General features: G+C 38.8%; 2 non-coding genes across 2 annotated transcripts; both read right to left on the reverse strand.

The window, feature by feature from the left end:
* Positions 1–6,874: 6,874 nt before the first annotated feature.
* trnat-agu (transfer RNA threonine (anticodon AGU)) lies at positions 6,875–6,948 on the reverse strand. The gene has a single exon. It is a non-coding gene; the product is annotated as a tRNA-Thr (tRNA).
* A 4,799-nt stretch (positions 6,949–11,747) lies between these two features.
* On the reverse strand, positions 11,748–11,821 carry trnat-agu (transfer RNA threonine (anticodon AGU)). Its single transcript has one exon. It is a non-coding gene; the product is annotated as a tRNA-Thr (tRNA).
* Positions 11,822–16,067: the final 4,246 nt, after the last annotated feature.

A 16,067-nucleotide genomic window follows, 5' to 3' on the forward strand; every position in this document is an offset into this window, starting at 1 on the left:
AAAGAGACACAAAATGACCACAAAGAGAGACAAAACGACCACAAAAAGACACAAAACAACCACAAAGAGACAAAAAATTACCAGAAAGAGACACAAAACAACCAGAGAGACACAAAACAACTACAAAAAGACACAAAACAACCACAAAGAGACACAAAATGACCACAAAGAGACACAAAATGACCACAAAGAGAGACAAAACGACCACAGAGACACAAAACAACAGAGAGACACAAAACGACCACAGAGACACAAAACAACCACAGACAGACACAAAACAACCACAAAGAGACACAAAATGACCACAAAGAGAGACAAAACTACCACAAAGAGACACAAAACATCCAGATACACAAAACGACCACAAAGAGACACAAGATGACCACAGAGACACAAAACAACCACAGAGAGACACAAAACGACTACAAAGAGAGACAAAATAACTACAGAGAGACACAAAATTACCAGAAAGAGACACAAAACATCCAGAAACACAAAACAACCACAAAGAAACACAAAATGACCACAAGAGACAAAACGACAACAAAGAGACACAAAACATCCAGAGACACATAACGACCACAAAGAGACACCAAACATCCAGAGACACAAAACAACCACAAAGAGACACAAAACGACCATAGAGACACAAAATGACAACAAAGAGAGACAAAACTACCAAAAAGAGAAACAAAACTACCACAAAGAGACACAACAGCTACAAAGAGACACAAAACGATCACAAAGAGACACAAAACAACCACAAAGAGACATAAAACAAACACAAAGAGACACAAAACGACCACAAAGAGACAAGAAATTACCAGAAAGAGACACAAAACAACCAGAGACACACAAAACAACTACAAAGAGACACAAAACAACCACAAAGAGACACAAAATGACCACAAAGAGACACAAAATGACCACAAAGAGAGACAAAACGACCACAAAAAGACACAAAACAACCACAAAGAGACAAAAAATTACCAGAAAGAGACACAAAACAACCAGAGAGACACAAAACAACTACAAAAAGACACAAAACAACCACAAAGAGACACAAAATGACCACAAAGAGACACAAAATGACCACAAAGAGAGACAAAACGACCACAGAGACACAAAACAACAGAGAGACACAAAACGACCACAGAGACACAAAACAACCACAGACAGACACAAAACAACCACAAAGAGACACAAAATGACCACAAAGAGAGACAAAACTACCACAAAGAGACACAAAACATCCAGATACACAAAACGACCACAAAGAGACACAAGATGACCACAGAGACACAAAACAACCACAGAGAGACACAAAACGACTACAAAGAGAGACAAAATAACTACAGAGAGACACAAAATTACCAGAAAGAGACACAAAACATCCAGAAACACAAAACAACCACAAATAAACACAAAATGACCACAAGAGACAAAACGACAACAAAGAGACACAAAACATCCAGAGACACATAACGACCACAAAGAGACACCAAACATCCAGAGACACAAAACGACCACAAAGAGACACACAACAACCACAAAGAGACACAAAACAACCACAGAGAGTCACATAACAACCACAAAGAGACACAAAACAACCACAGAGAGTCACATAACAACCACAAAGAGACACAAAACATCCAGACACAAAACGACCACAGAGACAAAAAACAACCACAGAGAGACACATAACAAGCAGAAAGAGACACAAAACATCCAGAGACATAAAACGACCACAAAGAGACACAAAACGACCACAAAGACACACATAACAACCACAAAGAGACACACAACATCCAGAGACACAAAACATCCAGAGACACAAAACGACCTCAAAGAGACACAAAACTACCACAAAGAGACACAACAGCTACAAAGAGACACAAAACGATCACAAAGAGACACAAAACAACCACAAAGAGACATAAAACAAACACAAAGAGACACAAAACGACCACAAAGAGACAAGAAATTACCAGAAAGAGACACAAAACAACCAGAGACACACAAAACAACTACAAAGAGACACAAAACAACCACAAAGAGACACAAAATGACCACAAAGAGACACAAAATGACCACAAAGAGAGACAAAACGACCACAAAAAGACACAAAACAACCACAAAGAGACAAAAAATTACCAGAAAGAGACACAAAACAACCAGAGAGACACAAAACAACTACAAAAAGACACAAAACAACCACAAAGAGACACAAAATGACCACAAAGAGACACAAAATGACCACAAAGAGAGACAAAACGACCACAGAGACACAAAACAACAGAGAGACACAAAACGACCACAGACACACAAAACAACCACAGACAGACACAAAACAACCACAAAGAGACACAAAATGACCACAAAGAGAGACTAAACTACCACAAAGAGACACAAAACATCCAGATACACAAAACGACCACAAAGAGACACAAGATGACCACAAAGACACAAAACAACCACAGAGAGACACAAAACGACTACAAAGAGAGACAAAATAACTACAGAGAGACACAAAATTACCAGAAAGAGACACAAAACATCCAGAAACACAAAACAACCACAAAGAAACACAAAATGACCACAAGAGACATAACGACCACAAAGAGACACCAAACATCCAGAGACACAAAACAACCACAAAGAGACACAAAACGACCATAGAGACACAAAATGACAACAAAGAGAGACAAAACTACCACAAAGAGAAACAAAACATCCAGAAACACAAAACAACCACAAATAAACACAAAATGACCACAAGAGACAAAACGACAACAAAGAGACACAAAACATCCAGAGACACATAACGACCACAAAGAGACACCAAACATCCAGAGACACAAAACGACCACAAAGAGACACACAACAACCACAAAGAGACACAAAACAACCACAGAGAGTCACATAACAACCACAAAGAGACACAAAACAACCACAGAGAGTCACATAACAACCACAAAGAGACACAAAACATCCAGACACAAAACGACCACAGAGACAAAAAACAACCACAGAGAGACACATAACAAGCAGAAAGAGACACAAAACATCCAGAGACATAAAACACATAACATCCAGAGACATAAAACGACCACAAAGAGACACAAAACGACCACAAAGACACACATAACAACCACAAAGAGACACACAACATCCAGAGACACAAAACATCCAGAGACACAAAACGACCTCAAAGAGACACATAACAACCACAAAGAGACGCAAAACAACCACAGAGAGTCACACAACAAGCAGAAAGAGACACAAAACATCCAGAGACACAAAACAACCACAACGAGACACAAAACAACCACAAAGAGACACAAAATGACCACAAAGAGAGACAAAACTACCACAAAGAGACACAAAACATCCAGATACACAAAACGACCACAAAGAGACACAAGATGACCACAGAGACACAAAACAACCACAGAGAGACACAAAACGACTACAAAGAGAGACAAAATAACTACAGAGAGACACAAAATTACCAGAAAGAGACACAAAACATCCAGAAACACAAAACAACCACAAATAAACACAAAACGACCATAGAGACAAAAAATGACAACAAAGAGAGACAAAACTACCACAAAGAGAAACAAAACTACCACAAAGAGACACAACAGCTACAAAGAGACACAAAACGATCACAAAGAGACACAAAACAACCACAAAGAGACATAAAACAAACACAAAGAGACACAAAATGACCACAAAGAGACAAGAAATTACCAGAAAGAGACACAAAACAACCAGAGACACACAAAACAACTACAAAGAGACACAAAACAACCACAAAGAGACACAAAATGACCACAAAGAGACACAAAATGACCACAAAGAGAGACAAAACGACCACAAAAAGACACAAAACAACCACAAAGAGACAAAAAATTACCAGAAAGAGACACAAAACAACCAGAGAGACACAAAACAACTACAAAAAGACACAAAACAACCACAAAGAGACACAAAATGACCACAAAGAGACACAAAATGACCACAAAGAGAGACAAAACGACCACAGAGACACAAAACAACAGAGAGACACAAAACGACCACAGAGACACAAAACAACCACAGACAGACACAAAACAACCACAAAGAGACACAAAATGACCACAAAGAGAGACAAAACTACCACAAAGAGACACAAAACATCCAGATACACAAAACGACCACAAAGAGACACAAGATGACCACAGAGACACAAAACAACCACAGAGAGACACAAAACGACTACAAAGAGAGACAAAATAACTACAGAGAGACACAAAATTACCAGAAAGAGACACAAAACATCCAGAAACACAAAACAACCACAAAGAAACACAAAATGACCACAAGAGACAAAACGACAACAAAGAGACACAAAACATCCAGAGACACATAACGACCACAAAGAGACACCAAACATCCAGAGACACAAAACAACCACAAAGAGACACAAAACGACCATAGAGACACAAAATGACAACAAAGAGAGACAAAACTACCAAAAAGAGAAACAAAACTACCACAAAGAGACACAACAGCTACAAAGAGACACAAAACGATCACAAAGAGACACAAAACAACCACAAAGAGACATAAAACAAACACAAAGAGACACAAAACGACCACAAAGAGACAAGAAATTACCAGAAAGAGACACAAAACAACCAGAGACACACAAAACAACTACAAAGAGACACAAAACAACCACATAGAGACACAAAATGACCACAAAGAGACACAAAATGACCACAAAGAGAGACAAAACGACCACAAAAAGACACAAAACAACCACAAAGAGACAAAAAATTACCAGAAAGAGACACAAAACAACCAGAGAGACACAAAACAACTACAAAAAGACACAAAACAACCACAAAGAGACACAAAATGACCACAAAGAGACACAAAATGACCACAAAGAGAGACAAAACGACCACAGAGACACAAAACAACAGAGAGACACAAAACGACCACAGAGACACAAAACAACCACAGACAGACACAAAACAACCACAAAGAGACACAAAATGACCACAAAGAGAGACAAAACTACCACAAAGAGACACAAAACATCCAGATACACAAAACGACCACAAAGAGACACAAGATGACCACAGAGACACAAAACAACCACAGAGAGACACAAAACGACTACAAAGAGAGACAAAATAACTACAGAGAGACACAAAATTACCAGAAAGAGACACAAAACATCCAGAAACACAAAACAACCACAAATAAACACAAAATGACCACAAGAGACAAAACGACAACAAAGAGACACAAAACATCCAGAGACACATAACGACCACAAAGAGACACCAAACATCCAGAGACACAAAACGACCACAAAGAGACACACAACAACCACAAAGAGACACAAAACAACCACAGAGAGTCACATAACAACCACAAAGAGACACAAAACAACCACAGAGAGTCACATAACAACCACAAAGAGACACAAAACATCCAGACACAAAACGACCACAGAGACAAAAAACAACCACAGAGAGACACATAACAAGCAGAAAGAGACACAAAACATCCAGAGACATAAAACGACCACAAAGAGACACAAAACGACCACAAAGACACACATAACAACCACAAAGAGACACACAACATCCAGAGACACAAAACATCCAGAGACACAAAACGACCTCAAAGAGACACATAACAACCACAAAGAGACGCAAAACAACCACAGAGAGTCACACAACAAGCAGAAAGAGACACAAAACATCCAGAGACACAAAACAACCACAACGAGACACAAAACAACCACAAAGAGACACAAAATGACCACAAAGAGAGACAAAACTACCACAAAGAGACACAAAACATCCAGATACACAAAACGACCACAAAGAGACACAAGATGACCACAGAGACACAAAACAACCACAGAGAGACACAAAACGACTACAAAGAGAGACAAAATAACTACAGAGAGACACAAAATTACCAGAAAGAGACACAAAACATCCAGAAACACAAAACAACCACAAATAAACACAAAATGACCACAGAGAGACACATAACAAACAGAAAGAGACACAAAACAACCACAGAGAGTCACATAACAACCACAAAGAGACACAAAACAACCACAGAGAGTCACATAACAACCACAAAGAGACACAAAACAACCACAGAGAGTCACATAACAACCACAAAGAGACACAAAACATCCAGAGACACATAACGACCACAAAGAGACACCAAACATCCAGAGACACAAAACGACCACAAAGAGACACACAACAACCACAAAGAGACACAAAACAACCACAGAGAGTCACATAACAACCACAAAGAGACACAAAACAACCACAGAGAGTCACATAACAACCACAAAGAGACACAAAACATCCAGACACAAAACGACCACAGAGACAAAAAACAACCACAGAGAGACACATAACAAGCAGAAAGAGACACAAAACATCCAGATACATAAAACGACCACAAAGAGACACAAAACGACCACAAAGACACACATAACAACCACAAAGAGACACACAACATCCAGAGACACAAAACATCCAGAGACACAAAACGACCTCAAAGAGACACATAACAACCACAAAGAGACGCAAAACAACCACAGAGAGTCACACAACAAGCAGAAAGAGACACAAAACATCCAGAGACACAAAACAACCACAAAGAGACACAAAACATCCCAAAACTAATTTTGATTTCTTAAAACATTTTTATCATGTCTTACCAAAGAAGAGACTGATAATAATCATGATGTTCATCATTTAATTAAGAGAACCAATGTAAAGTAGAACCCTGATAATGACCTGTTTTATATGCTAAGTCATAGTTAGCTTAAAAGGACCAAAGGCACTGCTGGGATTTGAACCCAGGATCTCCTGTTTACTAGACAGGCACTTTGACCAACTAAGCCACAGCACCACATAAGTCATAAAAATGATGAAAGACACAAAACATTCAGATACACAAAACGACCACAAAGAGACACAAGATGACCACAGAGACACAAAACAACCACAGAGAGACACAAAACGACTACAAAGAGAGACAAAACAACTACAGAGAGACACAAAATTACCAAAAAGAGACACAAAACATCCAGAAACACAAAACAACCACAAAGAGACACAAAATGACCACAAGAGACAAAACGACCACAAAGAGACACAAAACATCCAGAGACACATAACGACCACAAAGAGACACCAAACATCCAGAGACACAAAACAACCACAAAGAGACAAAAAACGACCACAAAGAGACACATAACAACCACAAAGAGACACAAAACGACCTCAAAGAGACACATAACAACCACAAAGAGACACAAAACAACCACAGAGAGTCACATAACAAGCAGAAAGAGACACAAAACATCCAGAGACACAAAACAACCACAAAGAGACACAAAACAACCACAGAGAGACACATAACAAGCAGAAAGAGACACAAAACAACTAGAGACACAAAACTACCACAAAGAGACACAAAGCTACCACAAAGACACAAAAAATTACCAGAAAGAGACACAAAACAACCACAGAGAGACACAAAACGACCACAGAGACCCAAAACAAGCACAAAGAGACACAAAAAGACCACAAAGAGAGACAAAACAAGCACAGAGAGACAAAAAATGACTACAAGAGACAAAACGACCACAAAGAGACACAAAACACCCAGAGACACAAAACAACCACAAAGAGACACAAAACGACCATAGAGACACAAAATGACAACAAAGAGAGACAAAACTACCACAAAGAGAAACAAAACTACCACAAAGAGACACAACAGCTACAAAGAGACACAAAACGATCACAAAGAGACACAAAACAACCAGAAAGAGACACAAGATGACCACAGAGACACAAAACAACCACAGAGAGACACAAAACGACTACAAAGAGAGACAAAACAACTACAGAGAGACACAAAATTACCAAAAAGAGACACAAAACATCCAGAAACACAAAACAACCACAAAGAGACACAAAATGACCACAAGAGACAAAACGACCACAAAGAGACACAAAACATCCAGAGACACATAACGACCACAAAGAGACACAAAATGACCACAAGAGACAAAACGACCACAAAGAGACAAAAAACGACCACAAAGAGACACATAACAACCACAAAGAGACACAAAACGACCTCAAAGAGACACATAACAACCACAAAGAGACACAAAACAACCACAGAGAGTCACATAACAAGCAGAAAGAGACACAAAACATCCAGAGACACAAAACAACCACAAAGAGACACAAAACAACCACAGAGAGACACATAACAAGCAGAAAGAGACACAAAACAACTAGAGACACAAAACTACCACAAAGAGACACAAAGCTACCACAAAGACACAAAAAATTACCAGAAAGAGACACAAAAAAACCACAAAAAGACACAAAACAACCACAGAGAGACACAAAACGACAATAGAGACACAAAACAACCACAGAGAGACACAAAACGACCACAGAGACCCAAAACAAGCACAAAGAGACACAAAACAACCACAAAGAGAGACAAAACAAGCACAGAGAGACAAAAAATGACTACAAGAGACAAAACGACCACAAAGAGACACAAAACACCCAGAGACACAAAACAACCACAAAGAGACACAAAATGACCATAGAGACACAAAACTACCACAAAGAGAAACAAAACTACCACAAAGAGACACAACAGCTACAAAGAGACACAAAACGATCACAAAGAGACACAAAACAACCACAAAGAGACATAAAACAAACACAAAGAGACACAAAATGACCACAAAGAGACAAGAAATTACAAGAAAGAGACACAAAACAACCAGAGACACACAAAACAACTACAAAGAGACACAAAACAACCACAAAAAGACACAAAATGACCACAAAGAGACACAAAATGACCACAAAGAGAGACAAAACGACCACAAAAAGACACAAAACAACGACAAAGAGACAAAAAATTACCAGAAAGAGACACAAAACAACCAGAGAGACACAAAACAACTACAAAGAGACACAAAACAACCACAAAGAGACACAAAATGACCACAAAGAGACACAAAATGACCACAAAGAGAGACAAAACGACCACAGAGACACAAAACAAGAGAGAGACACAAAACGACCACAGACAGACACAAAACAACCACAAAGAGACACAAAATGACCACAAAGAGAGACAAAACTACCACAAAGAGACACAAAACATCCAGATACACAAAACGACCACAAAGAGACACAAGATGACCACAGAGACACAAAACAACCACAGAGAGACACAAAACGACTACAAAGAGAGACAAAACAACTACAGAGAGACACAAAATTACCAAAAAGAGACACAAAACATCCAGAAACACAAAACAACCACAAAGAGACACAAAATGACCACAAGAGACAAAACGACCACAAAGAGACACAAAACATCCAGAGACACATAACGACCACAAAGAGACACCAAACATCCAGAGACACAAAACAACCACAAAGAGACAAAAAACGACCACAAAGAGACACATAACAACCACAAAGAGACACAAAACGACCTCAAAGAGACACATAACAACCACAAAGAGACACAAAACAACCACAGAGAGTCACATAACAAGCAGAAAGAGACACAAAACATCCAGAGACACAAAACAACCACAAAGAGACACAAAACAACCACAGAGAGACACATAACAAGCAGAAAGAGACACAAAACAACTAGAGACACAAAACTACCACAAAGAGACACAAAGCTACCACAAAGACACAAAAAATTACCACAAAGAGACACAAAACAACCACAAAAAGAAACAAAACAACCACAGAGAGACACAAAACGACAACAGAGACACAAAACAACCACAGAGAGACACAAAACGACCACAGAGACCCAAAACAAGCACAAAGAGACACAAAACAACCACAAAGAGAGACAAAACAAGCACAGAGAGACATAAAATGACCAGAATGAGAGACAAAACTACCGCAAAGAGACAAAAAATGACCACAAGAGACAAAACGACCACAAAGAGACACAAAAAATCCAGAGACACAAAACAACCACAAAGAGACACAAAACGACCACAGAGACACAAAATGACCACAAAGAGAGACAAAACTACCACAAAGAGACAAAAAACTACCACAAAGAGACACAACAACTACAAAGAGACACAACAACTACAAAGAGACACAAAACAACCACAAAGAGACACAAAATGACCACAAAGAGACAAAAAATTACCACAAAGAGACACAAAACATCCAGATACACAAAACGACCACAAAAAGACACAAAACAACCACAAAGAGACATAAAACGATCACAGAGACACAAAAAAACAGAGACAAAAAACGACCACAGAGACACAAAACAACCACAGACAGAAACAAAACGACCACAAAGAGACACAAAATGACCACAAAGAGAGACAAAACTACCACAAAGAGACATAAAACATCCAGATACACAAAACGACCACAAAGAGACACAAGATGACCACAGAGAGACACAAAACGACCACAGAGACACAAAACAACAACAGAGAGACACAAAACGACTACAAAGAGAGACAAAACAACCACAGAGAGACACAAAATTACCAGAAAGAGACACAAAACAACAACAAAGAGACACAAAACAACCACAGAGAGTCAAATAACAAGCAGAAAGAGACACAAAACATCCAGAGACACATAACAACCACAAAGAGAGACAAAACAACCACAGAGAGACACAAAATTACCAGAAAGAGACACAAAACATCCAGAGACAGAAAACAACCACAGAGAGACACAAAACGACCACAGAGACACAAAACAACCACAGAGAGACACAAAACGACTACAAAGAGAGACAAAACAACCACAGAGAGACACAAAATTACCAGAAAGAGACACAAAACAACAACAAAGAGACACAAAACAACCACAGAGAGTCAAATAACAAGCAGAAAGAGACACAAAACATCCAGAGACACATAACAACCACAAAGAGAGACAAAACAACCACAGAGAGACACAAAATTACCAGAAAGAGACACAAAACATCCAGAGACAGAAAACAACCACAGAGAGACACAAAACGACCACAGAGACACAAAACAACCACAGAGAGATACAAAACGACTACCAAGAGAGACAAAACAACCACAGAGAGACACAAAATTACCAGAAAGAGACACATAACAACCACAAAGAGACACAAAACAACCACAGAGAGTCACATAACAAGCAGAAAGAGACACAAAACATCCAGAGATACAAAACGACCACAATGAGACACAAAACAACAACAGAGAGACACAAAACGACCACAAAGAGACACCTAACATCCACAAAGAGACACAAAACGACCACAAAGACACACATAACAACTACAAAGAGACACACAACATCCAGAGACAAAAAACATCCAGAGACACAAAACGACCTCAAAGAGACACATAACAACCACAAAGAGACACAAAACAACCACAGAGAGTCACACAACAAGCAGAAAGAAACACAAAACATCCAGAGACACAAAACAACCACAACGAGACACAAAACATCCCAAAACTAATTCTGATTTCTAAAAACATTTTTATCAAGTCTTACCAAAGAACAGACTGATAATAATCATGATGTTCATAATTTAATTAAGAGAACCAATGTAAAGTAGAACCCTGATAATGACCTGTTTTTTATGCTAAGTCATAGTTAGCTTAAAAGGACCAAAGGCACTGCTGGGATTTGAACCCAGGATCTCCTGTTTACTAGACAGGCACTTTGACCAACTAAGCCACAGCACCACATAAATCATAAAAATTATGAAAGACACAAAACATTCAGATACACAAAACGACCACAAAAAGACACAAGATGACCACAGAGAGACACAAAACGACCACAGTGACACAAAACAACCACAGAGAGACAAAAAACGACTACAAAGAGAGACAAAACAACCACAGAGAGACACAAAATTACCAGAAAGAGACACAAAACATCCAGAGACACAAAACAACCACAAAGAGACACAAAATGACCACAAGAGACAAAACGACCACAAAGAGACACAAAACATCCAGAGACACAAAACAACCACAAAGAGATACAAAACGACCACAGAGACACAAAATGCCCACAAAGACAGAGAAAACTACCACAAACAGACATAAAATGACCACAAAGAGAGACAAAATTATCACAAAGAGACACAAAACAATCACAAAGAGACACAAAACTACCACAAAGAGACACAAAATTATCACAAAGAGACACAAAACAATCACTAAGAGACACAAAACTACCACAAAGAGACACAAAGCTACCACAAAGACAAAAAATTACCAGAAAGAGGCACAAAACAAACACAAAAAGACACAAAAAACCACAGGGAGACACAAAACGACCACAGAGACACAAAACAAGCCCAGAGAGACACAAAACAACCACAAAGAGAGACAAAATAAGCACAGAGAGACATAAAATGACCAGAATGAGAGAAAAAACTACCACAAAGAGACAAAAAATGACCACAAGAGACAAAACGACCACAAAGAGACACAAAACGACCATAGAGACACAAAATGACAACAAAGAGAGACAAAACTACCACAAAGAGAAACAAAACTACCACAAAGAGACACAAAACGACCACAAAGAGACAAGAAATTACCAGAAAGAGACACAAAACAACCAGAGACACACAAAACAACTGCAAAGAGACACAAAACAACCACAAAGAGACACAAAATGAACACAAAGAGACACAAAATGACCACAAAGAGAGACAAAACGACCACAAAAAGACACAAAACAACCACAAAGAGACAAAAAATTACCAGAAAGAGACACAAAACAACCAGAGAGACACAAAACAACTACAAAGAGACACAAAACAACCACAAAGAGACACAAAATGACCACAAAGAGACACAAGATGACCACAAAGAGAGACACAACGACCACAGAGACACAAAACAACAGAGACACACAAAACGACCACAGAGACCAAAAACAACCACAGACAGACACAAAACAACAACAAAGAGACACAAAATGACCACAAAGAGAGACAAAACTACCACAAAGAGACACAAAACATCCAGATACACAAAACGACCACAAAGAGACAAAAAATGACCACAAGAGACAAAACGACCACAAAGAGACACAAAACGACCATAGAGACACAAAATGACAACAAAGAGAGACAAAACTACCACAAAGAGAAACAAAACTACCACAAAGAGACACAACAGCTACAAAGAGACACAAAACGATCACAAAGAGACACAAAACAACCACAAAGAGACATAAAACAAACACAAAGAGACACAAAACGACCACAAAGAGACAAGAAATTACCAGAAAGAGACACAAAACAACCAGAGACACACAAAACAACTGCAAAGAGACACAAAACAACCACAAAGAGACACAAAATGACCACAAAGAGACACAAAACGACCACAAAGAGACACAAAACATCCAGAGACACATAACGACCACAAAGAGACACCAAACATCCAGAGACACAAAACAACCACAAAGAGACACAAAACGACCACAAAGAGACACATAACAACCACAAAGAGACACAAAACAACCACAGAGAGTCACATAACAACCACAAAGAGACACAAAACATCCAGAGACAAAACGACCACAGAGACAAAAAACAACCACAGAGAGACACATAACAAGCAGAAAGAGACACAAAACATCCAGAGACATAAAACGACCACAAAGAGACACAAAACAACCACAGAGAGACACAAAACGACCATAACGAGACACAAAATGACCACAAAGAGAGACAAAACTACCACAAAGAGACACAAAACAACCACAAAGAGACACAAGATGACCACACAGAGACACAAAACGACCACAGAGACACAAAACAACCACAGAGAGACACAAAACGACTACAAAGAGAGAAAAAACAACCACAGAGAGACACAAAACAACCACAGAGAGACACAAAATTACCAGAAAGAGACACAAAACATCCAGAGACACAAAACGACCACAGAGACACAAAATTACCACAAAGAGAGACAAAATTACCACAAAGAGACACAAAACAACCACAGAGAAACACAAAACATCCAGAGACACAAAACGACCACAAAGAGAGACAAAACGACCACAAAGAGACACATAACAACCACAAAGAGACACAAAACGACCACAAAGAGACACATAACAACCACAAAGAGACACAAAACAACCACAGAGAGTCAAATACAAAGCAGAAAGAGACACAAAACATCCAGAGACACATAACAACCACAAAGAGACACAAAACAACCACAGAGACACAAAACGACCACAAAGAGACACAAAACAACCACAAAGAGACACAACAACTACAAAGAGACACAAAACGATAACAAAGAGACACATAACAACCACAAGGAGACACAAAACTACCACAAAGAGACACAACAACTAAAAGGAGACACAAAACGATAACAAAGAGACACAAAACAACCACAGAGACACAAAACAACCACAGAGAGACACAAAACAACTACAAAGAGACACAAAACAATCACAAAGATACTAAATTACCACAAAGAGAGACAAAACTACCGCAAAGAGACACAAAACATCCAGAGACACAAAACAACCACAAAGAGACACAAAATGACCACAAGAGACAAAACGACCACAGAGATACAAAATTACCACAAAGAGAGAAAAAACTACCACAAAGAGACACAAAACATCCAGAGACACATAACGACCACAAAGAGACACAAAACATCCAGAGACACAAAACAACCACAAAGAGACACAAAACGACCACAGAGATACAAAATTACCACAAAGAGAGACAAAACTACGACAAAGAGACACAAAATTACCACAAAGAGACACAAAACAACCACAGAGAGACACAAAACATCCAGGGACACAAAACAACCACAAAGAGACACAAAACTACCACAAAGAGACACAACAACTACAAAGAGACACAAAACGATAACAAAGAGACACATAACAACCACAAAGAGACACAAAACTACCACAAAGAGACACTTCAACTACAAGGAGACACAAAACGATAACAAAGAGACACAAAACAACCACAGAGACACAAAACAACCACAGAGAGACACAAAACGACTACAAAGAGACACAAAACAATCACAAAGATACAAAATTACCACAAAGAGAGACAAAACTACCGCAAAGAGACACAAAACATCCAGAGACACATAACGACCACAAAGAGACACAAAACATCCAGAGACACAAAACAACCACAAAGAGACACAAAATGACCACAAGAGACAAAACGACCACAGAGATGCAAAATTACCACAAAGAGAGAAAAAACTACCACAAAGAGACACAAAACATCCAGAGACACATAACGACCACAAAGAGACACAAAATGACCACAAGAGACAAAACGACCAAACAGATACAAAATTACCACAAAGAGAGACAAAACTACCACAAAGAGACACAAAACATCCAGAGACACATAACGACCACAAAGAGACAAAAACATCCAGGGACACAAAACAACTACAAAGAGACACAAAACGATAACAAAGAGACACATAACAACCACAAGGAGACACAAAACTACCACAAAGAGACAAAACAACTAAAAGGAGACACAAAACGATAACAAAGAGACACAAAACAACCACAGAGACACAAAACAACCACAGAGAGACACAAAACGACTACAAAGAGACACAAAACAATCACAAAGATACTAAATTACCACAAAGAGAGACAAAACTACCGCAAAGAGACACAAAACATCCAGAGACACAAAACAACCACAAAGAGACACAAAATGACCACAAGAGACAAAACGACCACAGAGAGACAAAACGACCACAAAGAGAAACAAAACTACCACAAAGAGAGACAAAACTACCACAAAGAGACACAAAACATCCAGAGACACATAACGACCACAAAGAGACACAAAACATCCAGAGACACATAACGACCACAAAGAGACACAAAACATCCAGAGACACAAAACAAACACAAAGAGACACAAAACGACCACAGAGA

This window comes from Leuresthes tenuis, unplaced genomic scaffold, assembly GCF_036924035.1.
Source record: "Leuresthes tenuis unplaced genomic scaffold, fLeuTen1.0.hap1 SCAF_23, whole genome shotgun sequence".
NCBI classification, from domain to species: Eukaryota; Metazoa; Chordata; class Actinopteri; order Atheriniformes; family Atherinopsidae; genus Leuresthes; species Leuresthes tenuis.